Consider the following 16398-nt stretch of genomic DNA (forward strand, 5'->3'; position numbering starts at 1 on the left):
TATATATATATATATATATATATATATATATATATATATATATATATATATATATATATGTATGTATGTATGTATGTATGTATGTATATATATATATATATATATATATATATATATATATATATTAGGGCTGCGCGATAAATCGATTTTATCGATTAATTCGAATGTGCAGTTTACGTCGATTTTTTTGAATGAAAATCGGTTTTCTCTTTAACATTCACCGACGCTCCCCTCTGGGCTCCCGTAGCTCTGAACGGGCTCAGCTCTTCCCCCGTGCGTTTGGCATAGAGATACACAAACAACACGGCAAGACCGCAGCAGCACAAACACACCCGCCAAAAAACAACCTACAGTCTTACAAACTGAATCCGCAGAGCTGCCAACTCTCACATGAGACTCACGCAATCGTCACTTTTTAAACGCTCTCAGGCCACACATCCATTTTCTCACGCAGAGAAAAGTCGCGAAGCAAAGAGGACACTGACACCGACAGACAAGACAGAGAAGGTTACTATTGCTATGAAACAAATTCTCAGCTCTCAGATTCTGTCGATTTAATTACGAAATTCAAACAATAAACACCGTTTTGGCGCTTGACAGATCGCTGACAGAGTTCAAGCGGCACGTGAACCGATCATCTGTTACTCTTTACTAGCCTACTAGTTAATAGTAGGCTAAATAAACACGAATGATCAATAGGTAATTTGAAAGATACAGTTCAACTTACCGAAATGAAATAAAATCGATCGATCTGTGTTTTTCAACTGCGGAAAGAGGTCTATAATAACAGCTAGAGGACAATACGTCATGTAAAGTTACTTTTACCTCTGGAAAGCCCATTAATGACCATAGCACGTTAGTTGGACTTTAAAATAATTGCTGTATAGAGGAGTATTTTGCTAAATATGATAACTATATTACATATTTATTATATTTTTACCTATATCATTAAAATATTATAATGTTGAACTTGTTATTATAAAAAAACGCATAATATTTAATTTGAGATGTTATGTTTAACCTTTAATAATAATACCAGCTGACAGGGCTTTAAATTAACATGTAGCCTATCTACTGTACCTAGTATTTATCCAAAGGAATCGATATTGAATCAAGATCAGAATCAAATCACAAGAATTGAATTGAAATTGTGAAAGCAATAATAAAAACAGTAGCATACCAGTCATTGTACCATGTAAACATTGTGTTGTCACTAAACTTAATAAAATTCTGTTTAGTTACCAAATGTTTTGACAATCACATTACACTTGATTGTGATGTACATTTTTTTTTCACGTTCCCCACCAATCCCAATCCACCCATTTCATGTTATGTTACGTTATGTTACATTTTCACTGTTTACAAAGGCAGGGCCTGCCATCTTGTCTTTTTGGCTTGTTGTTTCTGATTGCACTTTAACCCCAAGGGGAAAATCCAAATCAAATCCCAGAAGGGAAAATCAAAACAAAATAAAGTAAAAAATTGTTTGAACAATTTCTTTGTCATCTGCAGATTGATTTTTAAGTAGAAAAAAAAAATAAAAAAATCGATTTAAATCGTAAATCTGATTTTTTTTTAGGCCATATCGCCCAGCCCTAATATATATATATACATGTATATATATATATATATATATATATATATATATATATATATATATATATATATATATATATACACACACACACACACACACACACACACACACACAATCTCCTGAACTCCAAACTGAATGTCAGAATGGGAAAGAAAGGTGATTTAAGCCATTTTGAGCGTGGCATGGTTGTTGGTGCCAGACGGGCCGGTCTGAGTATTTCACAATCTGCTCAGTTACTGGGATTTTCACGCACAACCATTTCTAGGGTTTACAAAGAATGGTGTGAAAAGGGAAAAACATCCAGTATGCGGCAGTCCTGTGGGCGAAAATGCCTTGTTGATGCTAGAGGTCAGAGGAGAATGGGCCGACTGATTCAAGCTGATAGAAGAGCAACTTTGACTGAAATAACCACTCGTTACAACCGAGGTATGCAGCAAAGCATTTGTGAAGCCACAACACGCACAACCTTGAGGCGGATGGGCTACAACAGCAGAAGACCCCACCGGGTACCACTCATCTCCACTACAAATAGGAAAAAGAGGCTACAATTTGCACGAGCTCACCAAAATTGGACAGTTGAAGACTGGAAAAATGAGTCTCGATTTCTGTTGAGACATTCAGATGGTAGAGTCAGAATTTGGCGTAAACAGAATGAGAACATGGATCCATCATGTCTTGTTACCACTGTGCAGGCTGGTGGTGGTGGTGTAATGGTGTGGGGGATGTTTTCTTGGCACACTTTAGGCCCCTTAGTGCCAATTGGGCATCGTTTAAATGCCACGGCCTACCTGAGCATTGTTTCTGACCATGTCCATCCCTTTATGACCACTATGTACCCATCCTCTGATGGCTACTTCCAGCAGGATAATGCACCATGTCACAAAGCTCGAATCATTTCAAATTGGTTTCTTGAACATGACAATGAGTTCACTGTACTAAAATGGCCCCCACAGTCACCAGATCTCAACCCAATAGAGCATCTTTGGGATGTGGTGGAACGGGAGCTTCGTGCCCTGGATGTGCAATTGTGCATCCCACAAATCTCCATCAACTGCAAGATGCTATCCTATCAATATGGGCCAACATTTCTAAAGAATGCTTTCAGCACCTTGTTGAATCAATGCCACGTAGAATTAAGGCAGTTCTGAAGGCGAAAGGGGGTCAAACACAGTATTAGTATGGTGTTCCTAATAATCCTTTAGGTGAGTGTGTGTGTATATATATATATATATTTCTTCTAGATCTACTGTACACCAGAAACAAACTTGTTGCATTATTTTCCTGTTATCACTGTAAAGCTGCTTTAAAACAATCTGTATTGTAAAAAGCGCTTTATAAATAAAGGTGAATTGACTTGACAATGTATTTGTCTAGATTCATCATTCAAAAAGAGAAAGAGAAAATAAGACTGCAGGTATACAAAACCATTAACAAAGCAGTGCTTGCTTACCGCTTTGAATATCAATCATGCTAATCACGTTCTTTATTCCACTCCGCTCATGTTATAATGAAAATATTTGCACAGTGGAATGCTCTGGTAAGATGACGTAAAATTAGAACAGCTTTGCTTGCTTTTAGCACTTTTGCTCTCATTCTAGTGCACTGACTCGTTCATTAAACTGAACAGCCAGAGTGTTCTCTTTCACCGACGGCCCGATGCCGATTCTACATGTTGAATCGGCAAAAAAAAAAAACAGCATCCGAGTAGAGCCAACACACCGATAAAACAAATCCGGCTGACCGACGGCTTGGTTTGTCCCTGTATTTGGAAGCTCTGGTTACCATAGAAACCCGAGACTTACACTTAGGACTGCACATGCGCATTGGCAGTGTTGGGAAGGTTCCTTTGGAAATATAATAGGTTACAGATTACAAGGTACCCTATTTAAAATGTAGTAAGTAGTGCAAATATTTAAATTACTTTATTAATGTAACTGATTACATTTGATTACTTTTTGATTAGTTTTGATTACTTTTTGATTACTTTTCTAAATTTCAACTGTTAATCATTTTAAAACATTTAAACCAGGCAGGGTTAACCTAATTGTAGTACTCAACACTGGTTACTCTCAGACTTTTAAAATACAAAATGTAGGCACAATAGGCACAATATGTAATTTTTGCCGCTAGAGGTTGCTTATTTAAAACAAAGGCATAGCTTGATGACACCTTGATTTCATGGAATCATGGGAGTTGTTGTCTTCACCTTTACAGCCGGTGTAGAATACGACGGGACTCGAGCAGAAATCATATTCAAGGATGACCGGCAATGTATTAAAGATTTATTAACGTTACGAAAGCCATTGGTAAAAAGTTGGTTAAACTTTAAAGACTTAACTGTGTTGAGCTATATAACAATGATTAGTTTTCTGTATGCAAACAGTTGCTCACCTGTCTAATAAAATACATGCAGGCCAGGCCTGATGCAAGTGTTTTTTGCTAGTTTCAGCAGTTATCATTTTCACGTCCTGCACCACGTTGTTTAAATAGCAAATGCATTTGCGCCCATCTGTTCGCCCATGGGCGTGTTGGTCTGAAAATGAGGTGTTCAGGCGCATTTGTTGGCGCATTGATATTTTGAGGCAACTGAAATAGACCAACCACTGACCAACAAAAACCTGGTCTAAAGTCAATGGTGCAGTATTTAGGGGTTCAAGCACGAAGTGCTGAAACCCTATTGTAATTGCCCTGATTTTTATTTTGAAACTTTGCCAGATGGTAGTACAAAAATCGAGGAGAGGTTATCAAATTATGATCCCGATTGGCCAATAGGTGGCGCTATAGTAAGCAAAAGTATGAAATCGCTAATAACTCCTAGACGGTTTGTCGTAGACTCAAGTGTCTTATATCACTGTAATCCTTGGCTCAAGACGGACAAAACGTATATCTCCGATTTTATTTCCGCCATGATAGATTTTCCGCCATTTTGAATTTTGTCGAAAACCTACTTTTGCGAACTAGTCCCTGGTTTTTCGCCCGATGGGAACCAAACCAGTGCAGAATTGTTCTGTGGAGTCTGAAGATCAATAATTATCGAAAAAAAGTTGAAATTTCGATTCACGGTCGCTAGGGGGTGCAAAATTAACGTTGTGGGAGGAGCCTATTTTACTAAAATGGCTATAACTCGAGAAGTAAATGAGCTGCCTTCACCAATCTCGATACAGATGTGTAGGAGGTCAGTTTGGGGTCACACTAAAAAAATCGCGTTTGTTTACACATGGTGGCGCTATAACACAAATAAAACATTTAAACACCTGACCGTTTGTCCGAATGACTTGAAATTTGGTATGCAGTGTCTTGGTCCAAGGTGCCATGTATGTCTATGAGGACATTAGCGAATCTCGAAAAACATGGCCGCCATCGGCCAATGAAGTTTGAGCACCTATTAGACAAGGTTAACGGAGGCCGATCGGAATGAAACTCGATGGGCATGTTTGACTCATGGCCCTAGAGGTCTGTAAGAATTTTGAAAGAAATTGGCCACTAGTTGGCGCTAACGAGTTTTATGGCTCTGTAATCACGTGGTGTTACACTCATCCACACAATATACATACCATTTGATAGATCTCCTTATGCTGAACAACTTTGCCTCTAGAACCATTGCTGTCAATCAAACCGTTCATTAAATATTCGCAAACATGTTAAAAACCTACTTTTGCGAACTAGTCCCTGGTTTTTTGCCTGATCAAAACCAAACCAGTCTAGGACAATTCTCTGGACTCTCTAGATCAATAATTATCGAAAAAAAGTTGAACTTTTGCATTTGGGTGGCTGTAATAGGGTCATTTATAAAATGGGCGTGGAAAAATGCACTCAAAAGCCTATAAATCCTAAACGAAAACTCAGAACTTCACAAAAATTGATGAGCATATGTGTCATAACCTCCTAAAGAAGCATGGAAAATTTTATGGAGATCGGACCATAGTTGGCGCTATAACTGTTAAAACGCTTTAAAACCATATATTTCCTATGGTAAATTGCCTGTATTTGCTGTAAATGGTGTCTTCTATCTATTATCATATAATGTTCATATCATAATGTTCAAAACCAGTGCAGCACAATTCTCTGAACTCTCTAGATCAATAATTATCAGAAAAAGTTTAACTTCTTCAAAAGGTGATTTTATATGAATATAATGACATATTAAGCCAATCAGTGGTATTTTACTGCCCCCTGCTGTCATTTCATCATACTACTCCCTAATATTGTTATAAAATTAATATTTAGACTTTATAAAATCATTATTTTAACATTTACAATCACATTTTGTCAAAACTCATCTATTAAAGTATTACTATTGACAATTGTGTCATATTAAGGAATGGAATCTGAAAACGAAAGTAAAAACGGAGGCCGCCATTTAGGCCACGCCCCCCCCCCCAGTACAAATTCACTCATAACTCGAAAACGGAAAGTCGCTGCGCGCTCAAATTTTGATGGTAAGGACCTCTCCGGGCTCTTGATCGAAACGTATCGTCACGGGCCTCGGGATCATGGCCATATAACTGGAGCTGAAACCAAACTCATCCAGTGTGTGGTAGAGATAGCTGCGCTCAAACCGAAAAAAATGCCTTTTACTGATCTAAAGAAATGAGACTAGTTTTCCAATAGCCTAGAGAAATCCAAAATATCTCAAATTAAGTTTATATTATCCAAAAATTGACCTATTAGGCAAACACTATGTCTGGTCATGATGAATGACCTCACGCAGCCTTATGAATAAAGCCTTGGATAAAACTTTTAACTCAGAACACAGAAGTGAAATAGATCGCCAATTCTTTATATCTTTCAAATTTCTCTCCTTTTGTAAAAGTCTTATAACTGCCGTATGCAACTTTGCAACAAACGTTAAATGGCTAACAGCAAGTTTTCCCCTATTACTGACCAAAAAGTCTTATAGAAATCAAAGGGGAGACCATCTATTCCAGGAGCCCTTCCACATTCCACATATATGTGTATATATATGGAATAATTGTATATAATGGGATATTACAGTAATTACAGTTGCATGAACAGAGCGAACCAGACCGCAATGACTCCTTCAAACTGATCAAGAAGCAGAATTCCACAGAAATTCAAAATCAACACGCAGGAACCTAAATCAGATAGTGGTGCAACAGATCACAAAACTCACGGTTCGGATCATTGACGGTTTTTGAGCCACTGATCGCATCATTTTTCGGATCAGCAAAAAAAAAAAAATATATATATAGGCATATGTATATGGGGTGGTAAGTGTAACTTTGCTTTTTATTATTTATTTATGTGATATTCATGTACAGAAATTATAGAATAACAATATTTGTTTAGCCTGGGTGCCAGCCCGAACCCCGCCCACAACATTTTTTGGTCGGGAAGTTCGGTCTGGACTCGATCCGTTGAGGAGTAATTATGCTCGGCTCCCAGAAGGACGGGCCAATCAAATTGCCAGGGCGGGCTTTAATCGATGATGGACAGATGATCTGCGTTACGTAATCACCCACGTCACCAAAGAGCGCTTGATTTGAATTAGTTTACAACAAAGAAGACTGCCGCTGGAGAATTGAGATTTCACGAGTTCACACTTGCAAATAAGTCAGATAGAACAAATGCGTATATTAGATTTCACGAGTTCACACAAATAAGTCAGATGCGTATATGACGTGCTGTCCGAGGAGAGGGCTGTGGGCTCGGTAGCCATACTCCCCCCGGTATTCCTGGTTGTGAGAGAACAAGCCAAGACAAGAGTGAGGATTCGGGGTGGTGGAGGGATGCTGAAAAACTGTCAAGGAGTGTTAGGTAAGTTGACAGAGTGAATATGCTTCCTCATGCTGATATAGGGTAACGTTAGACATGGTATTGTTTGATGACAAGTTGATATTGGATTGATTATTTGTACGTGTTCCTCCCGAACTTTGTTTATGAAACATCATGTGTAGATTACGCCATCGCGTCTGTTATAGAAGATATCCACAGCGCATTCATTTTAAAAGAGGAACAGAGAGCCGCGACATTTTGTTGGTTGAAAATATGAATGAAGAACATGCGTCATTTACTCCGTTGCTCTGATTGGTTGTAGGTCTATCCAATTGAGTGCAGAGTTTTTTTTTTTTTTTTCTGGTTCGGTTGAGACACGCCCCATAATTAAAGTCCTATGGAGCAGTATCAGACTCACATTCTGACTAGAATATGAGTATGACGAAGTCAGGCTACTATTTGTTCACTGTAGAAATTAAATATAGGTTAATCTTTGTTAACCTATATCAAATGACATGCGTCATTTACTCCGTTGCTCTGATTGGTTGTAGGTCTATCCAATTGAGTGCAGAGTTTTTTTTTTTTTTTTCTGGTTCGGTTGAGACACGCCCCATAATTAAAGTCCTATGGAGCAGTATCAGACTCACATTCTGACTAGAATATGAGTATGACGAAGTCAGGCTACTATTTGTTCACTGTAGAAATTAAATATAGGTTAATCTTTGTTAAAGCTGTATTTTGTTGTTTTATTAACATTGATGACAGAAAACTGCAGGAATATTAGGCTTCACTTTCAGACCGAATGCATGGACCGAATAAACTGACAAACATCCAGTTTCTTACTCAACTGTTCACTTATGACATAACCGAGAGAATACTTGCAGAGACGGGTATTTAGACATAATTTTGTGTGTATGTGTCCGTTCAAGGGCAAGGAAACGCGAAATAAATTCAGTGTTCGAGCGCTATCTAAAATGTGCCTCTCTCTCTTCGGGTGTGTGGCTTGGGCACAGATAATGCGCAAGTCCTGATTTTTTTCCTCTTCTTCCACGTTTAAAATTGTTTGAATGTGTAAATTGGCAAGACAAAACGTGTCCAAATGATAAACTTTCACTCTATGATGTTTAAACTTAGCAGTTAATTCGCGAATCACATGTGTGCCGAACCATGGGGCCTGGTCCATACGGATAATGGATCAACTGCGATGGATCAAACTTGTTATGTTTTTCACTGACATAACGTATAAAACACTTGGGGTAAACCACGTTCAAAATAACAGCCAACACTCAGGGATACTTTACTTCTTCTGAATTTATTTTTAAGCAACACAACTAATAATTACAAGTGGCAGTGCCACCTGCAGACACAATGGGGGATAGCAGTATTACATACATAACATTTCCTCCCCTCTTAATCAAGAAACAAAGAAAACACTGCATTCTCAGCTACACAAAAATTATGCATTTATTTATTTTTACTCTAGAGGTAGAGGATAAACTGCCTCTTGCCTCGAGCCAGTTCGGGGATTATTCTGCCCCATGTCAGAACAGGCTCACTAACATAACTAATTACATTTCAGTCCAGCAGAGGTTTCTCATGGCTCTATAATGTCAGACGGTTAGGCAGTTTAATCACTCTGGCTGGATAACGTCTGACCTGCACTGATGGAATGTTGAGTTTGCCATGGTTTATCTGAGACTCTGCTAATGTGTCACTGTTAACATCTTGTTCCTTTGTTGGTGGTGCCGAAGAAGTGTCATTTACAGACATCTGTACAGGAACAGACACATCACTGATGTCAGATGGTTGTGTCACCTGAGTTTCAGCTGTTTGATTCGGAATGGACCAGAGTTGATCAGCATGGCATCGCCATTCCGCAGAAACTCCTACATCCACACTGTAACAAATTGCTGTAGATTCTACAGCAAAATTCTACAGAAATGTATTGTTTTATCATTTTACAAGTTGTTACTGTAATTCGCAATGCATTATGGGTCAAAAAGAGTATTACAGTTGTTAACAGTATATTTCCCTGTCAACTGTAAATTGATTTACAGGTAAGAGGTGTTTTCACTGTAGTTCATATGGTTTTACAACAATTTACTGTGATGTGGCATTATGGGATTGCGCGGGCTGAATACAGGTTTGAAAACTGGTGGACTGGAGCAGGGCAAGAAGAGTTGAAGATAAAAGGCACTATTTACTCAATTTTTGGTAAGTTAACTTAAATTTACGTCCATAAATATCACAGTCGAATGTATTACTTAATGCTGTTTAAGCGATTCATATTTTAAACAGAATTCATAACATAGGCATGTCAGATGCAATTAATTTTATCGACTTGTTAACAACTGCGTGTTATCAGGACATTTAGTGGGATGTAAAAGTGTTTGATTCCAATACTTTTCCCCCCCGAAACGTTACGTTTATTTAGTAAAGGAATGTGTCTTTAATTTTAAATTTCTTGTTTCAGGCGAGGCGCGACGGGGCGCGCCATAACAGTGGTGAGACGAAGCTGAACGGTTACAAGGTAAAACCATCGTAAATGTTATGGACGAATGCTGCATTTTGTTACCGTTTTATTTTCATTTGCTCTCGAGAGAGTATTTTTAGAGCATTTGCAGTTTGGCAGACAAGACAAATCCACTGAAGTGTTGGTGAGACAAAACTATACGCATGTGCTTTAGCTTTCTTGACGAAAAACATTAGGCTATATGATATTAACATCGTTGGATGCTGCTATTTTCTCATTTATTTCACCAGTTTTGATTTCTTACTGAGAGCATGTAAAACCAGTGTTTAACAAAGGCATGTGTCATAACTAAATTTAACGCAAAGCAATTTGCTGCGAACAATGATATAGGAATGTAGCCTAAGTGGGATGTAAAAGTGTTTGATTCCAATATTTTTCCCCCCGAAACGTTACGTTTATTTAGTAAAGGAATGTGTCTTTAATTTTAAATTTCTTGTTTCAGGCGAGGCATAGAATCGCGACGCCTAACAGTGGTGAGACGAAGCTGAACTGTTAGGTAAAACCATCGTAAATGTTATGGACGAATGCTGCAGTTTGTTACAGTTTTATTCGCCTTTGCTCTCGAGAGAGTATTTTTTAGAGCATTTGCAGTTTGGAAGACAAGACATAATTACTTAAGTGCTGTTGAGACAAAACCAGTGTTTAACAAATCCCTGCGTCATAACTAAATTCAAAATGACTGGCAAAAGATTTGAAAGTTCATTTTATTTTCTGTTCAAAGTTCCCATAGTTATCGTTTTATTAATATAACTTGAACCTAAATCTAAATGAGAAATGTATTGCTGTAAATTGTGTCAACATGAGAGCAATACCATTGTAGGTTTACTAAGCATATGAAAGGTCACAGTAATGTTCCACACTGCTGTTTTACCTGTGGTGTACCTGACAGTTCCTGTGCATTTACAAAATTTGCAGCTTTTAAGTCTCATCTATAGAGACCATACAGGTTATCAGAAGTCTCGTAAAGGTGCCAGCTTTGACCAAATAGACACAACACTGATTTGCCAGATTGGATATTGTCATTTCACATGTACAACTCTGAATGACTTAATTAGGCATTTATTGATGAGGGCAGGGAAATAAAATGCCCCTTTGTTGTGAGAGGACATTTAGTGTAAAATCCACATTTGCATCTCATATCTCAAGAACACACAAAAACAGTCCACATGAGCTTCTAAATGAAGCAGTTTTTGCAAACCCGCTACAACGTGTGTCAGCCCTGTACATCTCAAGATTCTCATATACTGCATTTAATTGCATTGTCATTTACATTTTTTTCCTTTTCTTTTTTTTTTCCTTTTAGATGTCAGCAACAGCAGCTGATGTGGAAAAAAGTTCTACACTTCCAGACTCTCCGAGACTGATTGTCTTAGGTAATGTATGTTCCAAAATCTTTAAATTACTTAATACATTTTGCCTGTTGTATTTTAGCATTTTATAAAGTGTTTCTTATATTTATTATTTTTAGGTGAAATTCTCACTGCAACCCAGTGGATGCTGAGTATTGAGGGTCAAGTGGTTATGAATCCACACCCCAATTTTATGGCTGAATTTGCTGCTTTGTTTGCAACTTACTACAACTTTAATCTGGTGTACCAGCACGAGGCATCCTGCACACTTGAATTTGTTCAAAGGTAACAGTTTACTTAAAGATAAATGTGTATATGTTAAAGGATTAGTTCACCCAAAATTTTTATTTCTGTCATTAATTAACTACTGACTGTTCATTTTCGGAACACAAATGAAGATATTTTTGATGAAATCCGAGAGGTTTCTGAACCACACATAGGCAGCAAAATCATTGCAACTTTCAAGGTCCAGAAAGGCAGTTAAGACATTGTTAAAATAGACCATGTGACTACAGTGGATCAACCTTAATGTTATGAAGCCACGATAATACTTTTTGTGCGCAAAAAAACCCCAAAATAACGACTTTATTCAACAATCTCTTCTCTTCTGTGTCAGTCTCTGACGCTGTTAATGTAGTAAACACAGTGCAGTGCTTCCAGGTTCTACGTTAGAACAAAAAGTATTCTCATCACTTCATAACATTAAGGTTGATCCACTGGAGTTACATGGACTATTTTAATGATGTTTTTACTACCTTTCTGGGCCTTGAAAGTTGTAATGACGTTGTGGTCTGTGTGGTTCAGAAACCTCTCTGATTTCATCAAAAACATCTTAATGTGTGTTCCTGAAAATGAATGAAGGTCAGTAGTTAATTAATGACAGATTAATGAGTAATTAATTACAGAAATGTAATTTTGGGGTGAACTAACCCTTTATAATACATTAGTAGTGCAGCGAATGCTTATTGTAAAGTGGTATATTTTCATTAGTCTGCACATGATCCTAAAGCTTCTGCTTGTGTTTTTCTGACTGATTTTTGTGCAGATGTTTTGTTGGAATCAACCCATCCACTGGTGCCAAGACAGTCAAAAAAAGTGGAAAAACCTCAGAGAAGAGGAACAACACAGTCAATCCTCATGTGTCTACTGTTCTCAGAAGGCTAACGGACTTTGAGTGGTTAAGCATGTACTGTAAGTTGTCAAATGTATATAAACAAAAAAACTACAGGAGGAGATGTTTTAAATGTTTTAGAGGGAATGTTGTCAATCACCAGCATTTGTGTTGTTTATCACAAACATTTATACAAAAAATAAAAAAGGAGAAATGTGAGTTTTAACAGGAGATGTGAGTTAACCATAATAGCATTCTGTTGACTGAGCTTAAAGGGTTAGTTCACCCAAAAATGGAAATTCCGTCATCATTTACTCACCCGCATGTTGTTCCAAACCTGTATGAGATTCTTTCTTCTGCTGAACTCAAAAGAAGATATTTTGAAGAATGTTGGTAATCAAACAGTTGATGGTAGCCATTTACTTTCAATTGTCTGGTTACCAAAATTCTTTAAAATATCATCTTTTGTGTTCAACAGAAGAAAGAAACTCTTACAGAACTCTTTCAGAAAAGAAAGGTTTGGAACAAATTGAGGGTGAGTAAACAGAATGATGACAGAATTTTCATTTTTGGATGAACTGTCCCTTTAAAGGGATACTTCACCGACTTTTTACTGCGCCGAGTCGAAGTGCTTCCAACTTCAAGTGCTATTCCGCCATACATTATAGTTATCCTTTTTACCCGCTTAGAAAAGCACCACGTTTTATTTTGTGTCACCATACTTGGTTGTGTAACTACTCGTGTAACTGTATTTAAATAGGGAAAACGTGGAGGTGTTTGGTCGCTTCTAACTTCATCTCTGTTTGGTCCCTAATGAATGAACTGGTCTAAGCTAAGTGCTATCAAAGTGTCGTCGCGCGCCAGAGCGATTGAGTGCACGCACTGAGACGAGAGAGGTATGTATCAACTCGTCTTAGTTAAGGGAATAACAGTTTAATATGAAAAAACGGTGAAGTATCCCTTTAACTTTTATTGAACCCAGAATCTTGCTTTTAAGTCTTACAAGTTATTTTGTGACTGATTTTGAAAAGATTTTCTGTACTTGAAAAAGTAAAATTGTTGTTACCAGTCTTGCAGTAATTTGCTTATTATTTTAATAAATATTTTTCTACAACAGCTTTGACTTTGTGTTTTGATTTTTTAAATGTTTATTTTAATGCATTTGCATCAATATAATGGTAAATAATAGAGTACAGTTTACTGTTAAAATGATTATTTTCAGCTTTTTAAATGTTAAACTATTCCAGCATCTTCTTGAATTTTGGGGGTATTTACAGGATTTTATTGGCAACTTTATTGCCAGGTAAATACTGTACTTTAGTGAAATTACAAAAAATTGCTGTAAAATATATTTACAGGATTTTATTGGCAACTTTATTGCCAGGTAAATACTGTACTTTAGTGAAATTACAAAAAATTGCTGTAAAGTAAAATACAAGTTTAATTCAATGTTACTGTAAAAAATACTACAAATTACTGTATTTCATATACAACAATTAACTGTAAATTGCTTTACAGTATTATACTGTAATCAATTTTACAGCAATTACCAACATTTTTACAGGACTTTATTGGCAACTTTTTTGCCAGTAAATTCCTGTAAATTCTACAGGAAATTTTTTACAGTGCACAGTATAAGATACTGGACCACTTTAAGCTGTCACCACACCTGATATCCATCTTTCTCTCCCTCTGTAATCACGAGCCAGCACAGCATCACCGACTTCAAACTGTCTTGGCTTCGAACGACCAGCTCGGCGGAGGACCTGGGAGGTCTGTGAGAGTCGCACAGCAGCTGTCACACTGGGTTTCAAGGCATCCAGACGTGTGCGCAGTTGTCGTCCCAAAAACAACAAGGATGGGGACTCTCTTGTCGTCGGATGTGGTGTGTTACGGTACGTCAGCAAGAATGTTTACAGTCGTCTCTGAAGAGTAGAAGAGCCCTTAGACGTCTTCAGTGCTTGTTTTAGAGACTGAACAAACCTTTCAGCCTGCCCATTGGTTGCTGGATGATATGGGGCGGAACGGATGTGTTTCACATGGTTGATCTCCAGTAAAGTTACAAACGCCTGAGAGACAAATTGTGGTCCATTATCACTCACTAGGACTTCAGGCAGTCCATAATGGCCGAAGAGATTCCGCAAAACTTCAATTGTTCTTCCTGCTGTTGCCGATGTCATCAACTGCACCTCAGGCCACTTCGAATGTGCGTCAGTACTCTTTTCCGCAGCTTGTGGGGAACAACGACTCTCATGCCCCGCATTAAGCACCCGTGTTGAACGGACAGCTCATTGTGTCTGGAGATGAAAGGTGAGAGTTCATTATTATTAGTCAGGTTGACAGCTTGAGTCCCTTTTATGACCATTTCGACGACTGTAGACAAGGTTGGGTCACTGACAGGGAGTTTCTCCATCTGTCCAAGGTAAAACAGCTCTACAGCATCCTTTTTCTCACTGTGCTCTACTTGTAACGGCAGATGGGAAAGACCATCGGCATTTGCATGATGCTCAGCTCTTTTGTACTCTATTGTATAGTTGTGCGCAGACAAAAGTAATGCCCACCTTTGCATCCGCGCAGCCGCCATAGACGGGAATTCCTTTTTGCGGCCCAAAGATTGTAGTAAAGGGGCGGTGATCTGTGTAAAGCGTGAATTTCCGTCCGTAGAGATACTGGTGGAATTTTCTGACGCCAAACACTATGGCCAGAGCCTCGCACTCAATCTGTGCATAATTCTGTTCTGCCTTGCTAAGTGTGCGCGACGCAAAGGCTATTGGCTTTTCTTCACCACTGGGTAGCATGTGGGAAATGACTGCACCAATGCCATTAGGTGATGCGTCGCATGCAAGCCGAATGGCGTTCTGAGGGTCATAGTGTGTCAAGACATTTTGTGACACCAGTTGTTCTTTAGCCTTTTTGAATGCAGCATCGCACTCTGCAGACCACTGCCAGCAGGGCGTTCAAAGGATTTGCTATGTTTGCCAGATTGGGTATGAATCTCCCGTAATAGTTTAACAGGCCAAGAAATGATCTCAGCTGTGTGATGTTTGATGGAATTGGCACATTGACAATTGCACTTACTTTTTTAGGTGACTTGTGCAAACCTTCTGCATAAATTATGTGACCCAGGTATTCCAATGAGTCCTTGAAAAAGTCACATTTCCCTTTTTCAGCATGCAAGCCAAACTGCTCCAGACGTCCAAGGACTACATCCAGGTTTTCCAGGTGTTCAGCTTCAGTCCGCCCAGTAACCAGAATGTCATCCAGGTAACAATGGACATTAGGCAGACCTTGTAATATTTGGTCCATAGCTCTATGGAATATGGCTGGCGCCGAAGCGATCCCGAACGGAAGGCGATTGTACTGGAATAGCTCTTTCTGTGTGGAAATTGTGAGGAACTTCCTGGATTCCTCCTCGACCCTCATTTGAAGGTAAGCATGTGACAAGTCCAATTTGCTGAAACTTTGTACTCCCGCTAATGAAGCGAACAGGTCCTCAATGCGCGGTAATGGATAGTGTTCAATGTGTAAGAAAGGGTTTACCATCACCTTAAAGTCACCACAGATGGGCACATCTCCGTTTTTCTTTACAACAGGGACTATTGGAGTAGCCCATTCACTGTACTCTACCGGTGACAATACTCCAATTTCAGTGAGACGGTTCAGCGACATACAATGGAAGAACAGCTGTCTGCTTGCCCATTTTCACATGCACATCAATTACACCTTCAGGACGCAATGCTTGCCCAGTGTATGTTCGAAGACCAATGTCCGTTGAGCATAGGGGCAGGTGTTTCAATATTCGATCATAAGTCTCTGTTGAACTCAATGACACTGCTGCGCCCGTGTCCAGTTCTATTTCCAGTGGCATACCTTCAATTTCTGGTTTCACGGTGATACTGGACTTTTCTCCTGACTGTGACAGTTTATACAGAGCTAAATCAGAGTCTGTCTCATCATCATTGGACACAGCATCAGCATCAAGGCGGTGTACATTTCCTTTTTATATAGCCTTTCTGCTTAAATGCTTTCGTTGGCCGTGCAACTTTTGCTGTGTTTCCACTCTTTGTTTTTC

General features: G+C 38.5%; 1 protein-coding gene and 1 long non-coding RNA gene across 4 annotated transcripts in view; one reads left to right on the plus strand and one right to left on the minus strand.

Moving 5' to 3' along the window:
* The window catches only part of gnal (guanine nucleotide binding protein (G protein), alpha activating activity polypeptide, olfactory type), a gene marked incomplete at its 3' end in the record, with an annotated part of 128683 nt that overhangs the window by 96238 nt on the left and 16047 nt on the right, over positions 1 to 16398 (minus strand). The gene's annotated exons all lie outside the window — the stretch shown is intronic.
* LOC311284259 lies at positions 10310 to 11441 on the plus strand. The gene is made up of 3 exons (XR_014626176.1): positions 10310 to 10362; positions 11170 to 11239; positions 11335 to 11441. It is a non-coding gene; the product is annotated as an uncharacterized lncRNA (long non-coding RNA).

This window comes from Rutilus rutilus (genome assembly GCF_951802725.1).
Source record: "Rutilus rutilus genome assembly, chromosome: 24".
NCBI lineage: Eukaryota > Metazoa > Chordata > Actinopteri > Cypriniformes > Leuciscidae > Rutilus > Rutilus rutilus.